Here is an 8,234-nt window from a genome sequence, read left to right as displayed (position 1 = left end):
ATATATTAGATTTTACTAGGAACAGTCTTTTTTTGATATTAGATTGCAAAATCTTTCCACCGCTATTATATTAAGATTTTTTTTCTCCTCCTGGGGACTGAGACTTATTTTCATTGGAATGTGGTTTTGATCTATAAAAGGCTAGTTGGAGAATACAATTTATCTTTGGGAGATATATAAAGGAAATATTTGGGACTGGGGTTGGAGAATGGGAAATCTGAAGCACTAAGGGTGATTTGTATTTTTTATACATTTTGTTCTGTCTGCCTTGTTTCTGGGACCTTAGTGCCTATGATCACTTCCTAGTTGAGTAGTAGTTTCAGAAGTTCCCATTTGTCTGGGGATGTAACTCAGCAGATAAATATGTTAATCATGAAAGTATGAGGGACTGGAGTTTGGATCCCCAGAACCACATAAAAGCCACCCATACAAGGTGTACATCGCAAGTCACAGACCTTCTGGGGGAGGGGGGGGATAGGAAAGAAAGACGGAAAAAGCCCTAGAAGCTCACCTCACATGTAAAATGGGAAAATAGCAGAGCCTTTGTCTCCAATAAGATAGAACAAGAGGCCTGACACCTGAGATTGTCCTCTGACTTCTGTATGTGACCATGGTACATTTATACCTCTACACACATGCAGGCATGTTTGCATGCATGCACACACACACACACACACCCATGTACCATACACATGCACATCATACACATGTGCACACAGACAGAGAGTGGGAGAGAGACTATGAGTTTAAAGAGATTAGGAGGCTGAGGAAGAAGGATCCTGAGTTCCAAGCCAGCCTGGGCTATGTAGGAAGGTCCTATCTTAAGGCAAAAAGCTCTAAATGGAAAAAGTTCAGATTCAGAGAGGCAAACAATATTTACAGAAAGAAATTCTAGAAATTTTCTAGCTCTCAACAGGACTTTCCTTTTAAGTTAAATATGTAAGGAGCTGGATGTTTATAGCAGCTTGGCCTATGGGCATGTCTTTCAGAGAATTGTCTTGATTCTTGATTGATGTAGAAAATTGTAACCTATAGTAAGTAGCACAATTCCTAGACAGAGGTCCAGAACATAAGAGCAGACCAAGCTAGCTGTAGATGAGGCACGCATGCATTTATTTGTCCTTGTTCTTGACTGTTATGTAGTATGGCTAGCTGCTTGAGTTTCTGCCTTAACTTCCCCTGAATGGTGGTCTGTACCCTAGAATTATAAGCCAGGTAAACCTTTTCTTCCCTAAGTTGCTTTTTGTCAGGATATTTTTATCATAGCAACAGAATAAAGGGAAAAATAGAACAGAAATTGACTTGACATTTAAAGAAACCAACCTGCTTTAGAAAATGTAATACATATTTAGTTGTATAATACATTTATATATTTTCATATAATATTATATAATATAGATTTATGTGATAAATTTCTATATGTTTATATATAATCTAAGTAATGTAAGTATAGATTTATATGTATAAATATATAAACATAAATATATATGTGTGTCCTGGTTATAGATCAGACATGAAATACTAATGTTGTAAGAGAATTTTTGGCTAAAACCAAAATAAAACCAAAAACAAACAAAAGAAGCCACTTACTGTTGGGTTGGGTTATACGGTGTAAAAGAATCATGAGACGAGGACCCAGCTTTGCTGTGTTGACGCTGAAAATGATGGTTTAATGAAGTGCCAGATGCTGTTTTTATTGGTCTAGTAAAGAATACTGATAAATGTATTTTTATTAGAGCTTCAGGAAAAAAATCTTTTCACAAAGTCAAACCGTCATATGGAGCATTTTATATGGAGCATGAGAAGCGACAAAGAAAAGCATTGGGTTATAAATGAACACTTGATACACCCTTCTCTGCTAAGTGTTTAGCATGTTGATCTCAGTCTTCCTTTCAACCACAACTATCCAGAAACAATTTACCATTAGAAGCTCCCGTGCTAGGGGTTATAGGTAGCTAGTAAATCTTCCATATATTCCAGAGTGATTGAATTGGTTGTATTCTGAAACTTTAGGAAAAAATTATAATTAAATATTTAACAGATACATATTCATGCCTTTCATCTGTTTTTCTTCCATAAAAATTAAAGAGCATGCTGCCCTAATAATATGTTCAAACCACTTTGTGTGAATGGCCAGGGTGGAAAGAAAATGCAAGTCAATGTTTTCAGAAACTATTTCCCCAACTGCCTGTGTTTTCCAACTAGAATCAAAGCATTTAATCTCACATCGTAAGGATGTGGGCATGTGAACCTTGCCCATCACTGGGCTGTCTCCGGGCATGTGAATCTTGCCCATCACTGGTCTGTCCCAGGGCATGTGTGCTTTCTACAACATGAGTGCATGAGTGTGCATATCATGAACATGTGAGCCTTGCCCATCACTGGTCTGTCCCAGGGAATATGTGCCTTGTACAACATGAGTATGTGAACCTTGCACAGAACTGGGCTATCCAATGCTGATGGGCTTTTTTTAAAAAATAGAATGTTAAAGGTTTTTTTCTTGGAGGGGTATTGGTTTTTTTTTCCTAAAGAAGACACATCTGTTACTTCATGGAGGGGGATGCTTTAATAGATACATTGATAATTTATGTGAGCCTTTCTGAACTTCAGCTTAACCTACACACACATCATTTATTTAGCAGCTTATAGTGTCTCTCCTAGCTAAGGCTAGGTGAGAAAAGGCTAGAGAGAATAACATGTTGCTGCGAAATGGAATTTATATATGTGCCTGGTGCCTTTATATGTTTGTATTATTTAAATACCTTTTGACAATATTTTATTATTATCCATGACAGTATGCCCATGACAAAGTGGAAATCTGCAGATTAATGAGTATTAAAAGTTTTAATCAATATAGCATGGTCCTGTCTTCACCACCTGCCCCAAATCTTTGTTCCAAGTCCTTGAAAATTACAGAAAATGATCAAGCAAACCTCTATTGAATGAGGAAACTGTAAGCTATCTCTCTAAGTAGGCCAGAAATTATGAAAGATTTGTGGGTACAGAGGCTGTAGGAATGAGCATGAGCCTGGATGTGAGACGTGGAGGAAGGGGGAAAACTACAGTTCAAAATACACATTGAATAAGACACATCCTATGTGGCATCTAGGCTTGGCTCCGGGTATGGGTCCTGGGGTAGGGTGTAGCTCTGAGTCAGAATCATAGGGACTGCTGAGCGACTTCAAATCCAGGACCCTGCCTCCAGGAAGCAAATGTGGACTTCTGGAAATGAGCTTCAGATCAGTGCATGTCTGTGACTGTCCTCACCCATGGTGCCTAACCTAATAGGAAACTGGAATTTTTACACTGACAACTCAAGTATAGATAATAGTTTCAACAAATAATCCACAATATTTTTTTTAAAAAAATCAACTTTAAATAAAAGCATTCATCTAAAGAACTAAAAGTTGAATAGATGAACTATCAGAATGAATGAATACAGAATATCTCAGAAGCATATCTGTTATCCTCAGAGGGATGAGTGAACATATAGCATTTGTGAAGTCAGAACAGATTTATAAGGAAAAAAATTAGAAGTGAGAAAAACAAATATATATATATATATATATATATATATTGGTTGAAACGAATTTACTGTATTTCCCTCAATTATAAATTTATGCCTAATTTAAAAACAATTGGTAAACTGGATATTTTAGTCTTGAGTCCTTTATCATATATAACACAAAAGAATTTAGAGGGTTGGAGAGATAGCTCCGTTGATAAAGTGCTTGCCAAATATGCATGAAGGCCTGAGGTTTCTCCCCAACACCCATGTTTGCACACATTTGTGATCCCAATGTTGGGGGGTGGGTGTGAGGTCAAAGACAGGAAGATCTCTGGAACTTGCTAATGAGTCACCCTAGACCAGTCAGCAAGCTCCAGGTCTTAGTGAAAGACCCAGTCTCATAAAAGACAAAAGCAAACAAACAAAAACAAAACAAACAAAAAACCCTTGAGTATTACCCCCAAGGAGCAATATTCAAGTTTGACCCTGCCTACATATACACATATGCATGCACAGGTACATGTGTACATGTGTGAACACACAAACATGCACACACATGGCAGAGACAAATATGCTATATATACAGGAAAACTGCTATTTTTAACCTTAAAACAGTATGCAGAACACAATTTAACAACATGGCTATTTAAGAAAACAACAGTTTTCTTCTCCTACTGTAGGGCCAATGGATTCCCTAACCATGGATTTTTTAACCATGTTTACAATACCAAGCATAGATTCCTTTGTATGCAACAGACCTTAAATCTAATCAAGAGAGGTGTTGGTCATGTACAGTGTGTCCCCTTTTACATCAGTGTTGTAGTATGGTAGTATAGCATTCAGGGTCTAGTACTGGATTAGATCTTCATATCACAACACTATATAAGCAAGCCAGCAAGGAGAGAGTCTCTCGGTCACTTTGAGACTGACCTCTCTATGCTGTACAACCAAAGTATGTGGTACCATCAGTAGTAGTAATTGTACTATCCAGTTATTGTAATCAACCAAGAGAAATTGCAATTCATGATTCGTAAAAAATTGAGTATGTTAAAATACGTTTTAAAGACATACAAGATGCTCAGAAAAATCCAGATGAGCAGTTACATGCTGTTACAGAGTACTTCCTGTCCTATCCTTCATTTGGTCATCATCCTAATATTACTTTCATAACAATAGAATTGCTTTAGATTTAAAAATAATTAACACTAATCTTTGAATGTCTAAAAAAATGTGCTAAAATTGAATAGAAACTCTAGCAGTGTAATAGACCTACAGAGAGATAAAACACAGAATTTCTTTCTGCTAAGCATCTCCTCATACTTGATTGTTTTAGCAATAACATGCTATATACCATATCAGCCATGATTGATAGTCTAGTAATTCTAATAAAAAAAATAAAATACTCATTGTAGTTTAAAAAAAACCTTTTGAATCACATTTTATCTTATTTTAAAACAAACAGAATGCTGTTGTATTTTACAGAAGCAGAAATTGAAGCTAATTTACTGCTAATTTACTCTGGAATGTCTCAGTATGTGCTGGTGGCTGAGTAGTCTCCAGTCTAGGCTGAGTTTTTGTTGTGTAGTGAGAAAGTGTGTGTCTTCTACCCACAGTGAAACGAGCATTCCATATCAGGGTTATTTCAACTGAGTATACTTAAAACATAGGGCATGAAATAAAACTTAACATGGAAAGTGGTGAAGAGGACAATCTCTGGATGCAAGGCATGACGGGAAGCCTCCAGCCAGGGCTCCTCACCTACTCCTCCCTATGACTAAAGGACAGAGCGGGAGAAATCCATAAACTCAGTGAAGGCAAGAAAGCACACACCTTGCTAGAGTTCAAAGACCCCTCATGAATATAAATGAAGGTGGAAGGGTCTCCACCAGTGCCACATCCCTTATTAAATATCAGAGGCTGGATCCCAAATGGGCCTTACCAATGAAATGAACTTTTTCAATCTCCAAAAACTCATGTGAGGTTTAAGATGCATATAGATTCGGTAAATACAGACTTTCAGGCAGCCTTTGTTCTGTGTCCCAGAGCATGCCTAACATTGCTATCTATGGGTGGTTTAATCTATCCTGAAGAGTAAAGCAAATTTTCACACATAACATAAAATGTTCCATTCCTTTGGTGTTCTGTATGCAATATTGGTAGGGAAACATCTGATTGACATATTAAACTGGTTATTTACCACCCTATAATGAAATCGTTTGAATTTTTTATTCTGAGTTTAAAACAAGCTGGTGTTTCTTCTTTTCCTTTGCTTTTCTCTGAAATTTTTGTTTGCCAAAGCAGACATGTGAGGTCAAAATTCACAGTCCCTTGTGGATCCCCATTTCTTGCTATTAAAAACTTTGGCATAGCTCTTCAGAGAATTTCCTATTCATATACCAAAATGCATCACGGGAACCACATTGTCTCTGTTACATCTCAACTCAACTTTTAGAAAACATAGTGATACATTGTAAAAGTCTCTTTTAATTGTTAACTGTATTAATCATTTCAAAAAATATCATATACCAGCTCTTAACCAACCCTTGCTGTAGATGAGGAACACTATAACAAACATTCTTGTGGAGTTATTTAAGTATTTATGGATGATAAATTCCTAAAATATAAAAGGATACATATGAGTACTTACACATACATGCATATTGTGTAATTTAAGTTGACAAACTTCCTCCAGAAACTCATTCTAGAAATTACCTGGGTGTTAATTGATTAAACAAATCGAACTAGGACAGCTGATAAGGCCTTTAGTCATCCAGCTAAGAACCCTCTTCAGACTGCTTTTGCTTCCTAGACTATCTTTCTTTGTGACACACAAAAGGTAGTCTTATTTTAAATCTATAAATTAAATATTATTGTGACCTTAGTATTTCAGAAGAACAAAATTGTCTCAGGGCATTTTATTGATTGGAAACTTGCTTTCTTCCCTTCAACATCATCTCTCTATATTTGTAATAAATAATAGATACAAGTGTATTTATAATAAATAAGATAGGGCTTTTTATTTTATCATTAGTCATAAATGGGTAAATATAAATTGGTATGTGGTAGAGAGCTTACTCCTAGGCAGATGTTCCTTCAGATGTGGTTCACATGGAACAGAACTGTATTTCCTCAGAGAAAGCCATTTAGAGCACAGAGAATCAATAATCCTGTTGAGAGAACTTGCTGTGCCATCCAGGAAACTACTAAAATGGTACAACTCCTCAGGTAACCCTTTCTGGGCTCTCATAGATTTCGTTATAATTTCATTTAATCCAATTATTTCAATGGGAGAAAGTCAGGGCTGTGTGTGTCATTTCTTACCCAGAAGTGACCCCAGTTTGGAGACCACACAAGTCAAGACAAGTGCAGGGAGCTGACACCTTCTTCCCAAAGGCCTCCATAGCTGACAGAACTCCATGAGCCCTTTGCCTTCCAGCACTCTTGAGCCAGTTTGTACAAACTCATGAAAGAATGTGTCTGTGCCATGCCATCCATTTACCTAAGAATTTATCAAATTCATTGATTTTAGTAGCTGAGAAATATTCCATTGTGTAAATGTACCACATTTTCTGTATCCATTGCTCTGTTGAAGGACATCTGGGTTTTTCCCAGCTTCTGGATATTATCAATAAGGCTGCTATGAACACAGTGGAGCATGTGTCCTTGTTATATGTTGGTGGGTCTTCTGGGTATATGCCCAGGAGTGGTATAGCTGGGTCCTCAGGTAATGCTATGTCCAATTTTCTGAGGAACCGCCAGGCTGATTTCCAGAGTGGCTGTACCAGCTTGCAATCCCACCAATAATAGAGGAGTGTCCCTCTTTCTCCACATCCTTGCCAGCATCTGCTATCACCTGAGTTTTTGATCTTGGCCATTCTGACCGAGTGGCCATTCTGGTGTGAGGTGAAATCTCAGGGTTGTTTTCATTTGCACTTCCCTGAATGACTGAGGATATTGAACATTTCTTTAGGTGCTTCTTGGCCATTTGAGTTTCCTCAGTTGAGAATTCTTTGTTTATCTCTGTATCCCAGTTTTTAAAAAGGTTATTTGGTTGTCTGTAGTCTAGTTTCTTGAGTTCTTTGTATATATTGGATATTAGCCCTCTATCGGATGTAGGATTGGTAAAGATCTTTTCCCAATCTGTTGGTTGCTGTTTTGTCCTATTGACAGCATCCTTTGCCTTACAGAAGCTTTGCAATTTTATGAGGTCCCATTTGTCAATTTCTGTTCTTCGAGCATAAGCCATTGGTATTCCAAGATACAGCTCACAGACCACATGAAGCTCATAAACAAGAAAGACAAAAGTGTGGATGCTTTGGCCCTTCTTAGAAGAGGTAACAAGATACACATGGGAGCAAATATGGAGGCAAAGCATGGGACAGAAACTGAAGGAGGGGCTGTCCAAAAACTGCTCCACCTGGGTATCCATCCCATGTGCAGTCACCAAAGGTAGACACTGATGTGGATGCCAGGAAGTGTATGCTGACAGGAGCCTGATATAGCTGTCTCCTTAGAGGTCTGCCAGAGTCTGACATATACAGAGGTGGATGCTCACAGCTAACCATTGAGCTGGGGTTCCCAATGGAGGAGTGAGAGAGATGAGTGAAAGAACTGAAAGGGTTTGCTGCCCCATGGAGAGAGCAACAATACCAACGAACCAGAGCTCCCAGGGTCTAAACCACCAGCCTGGGAGCACATAGGGAGGGACCCATGGCCCCATCTGTAT

At 37.9% G+C, this 8,234-nt stretch overlaps 1 protein-coding gene across 1 annotated transcript in view; it reads left to right on the top strand.

Moving 5' to 3' along the window:
* Positions 1-8,234, top strand: part of Reln (reelin) — a 416,018-nt gene that overhangs the window by 238,060 nt on the left and 169,724 nt on the right. The gene's annotated exons all lie outside the window — the stretch shown is intronic.

This window comes from Grammomys surdaster, unplaced genomic scaffold, assembly GCF_004785775.1.
Source record: "Grammomys surdaster isolate TR1022 unplaced genomic scaffold, NIH_TR_1.0 325, whole genome shotgun sequence".
Classification (NCBI taxonomy): domain Eukaryota; kingdom Metazoa; phylum Chordata; class Mammalia; order Rodentia; family Muridae; genus Grammomys; species Grammomys surdaster.
This window is presented reverse-complemented; position numbering and strand designations above follow the sequence as displayed.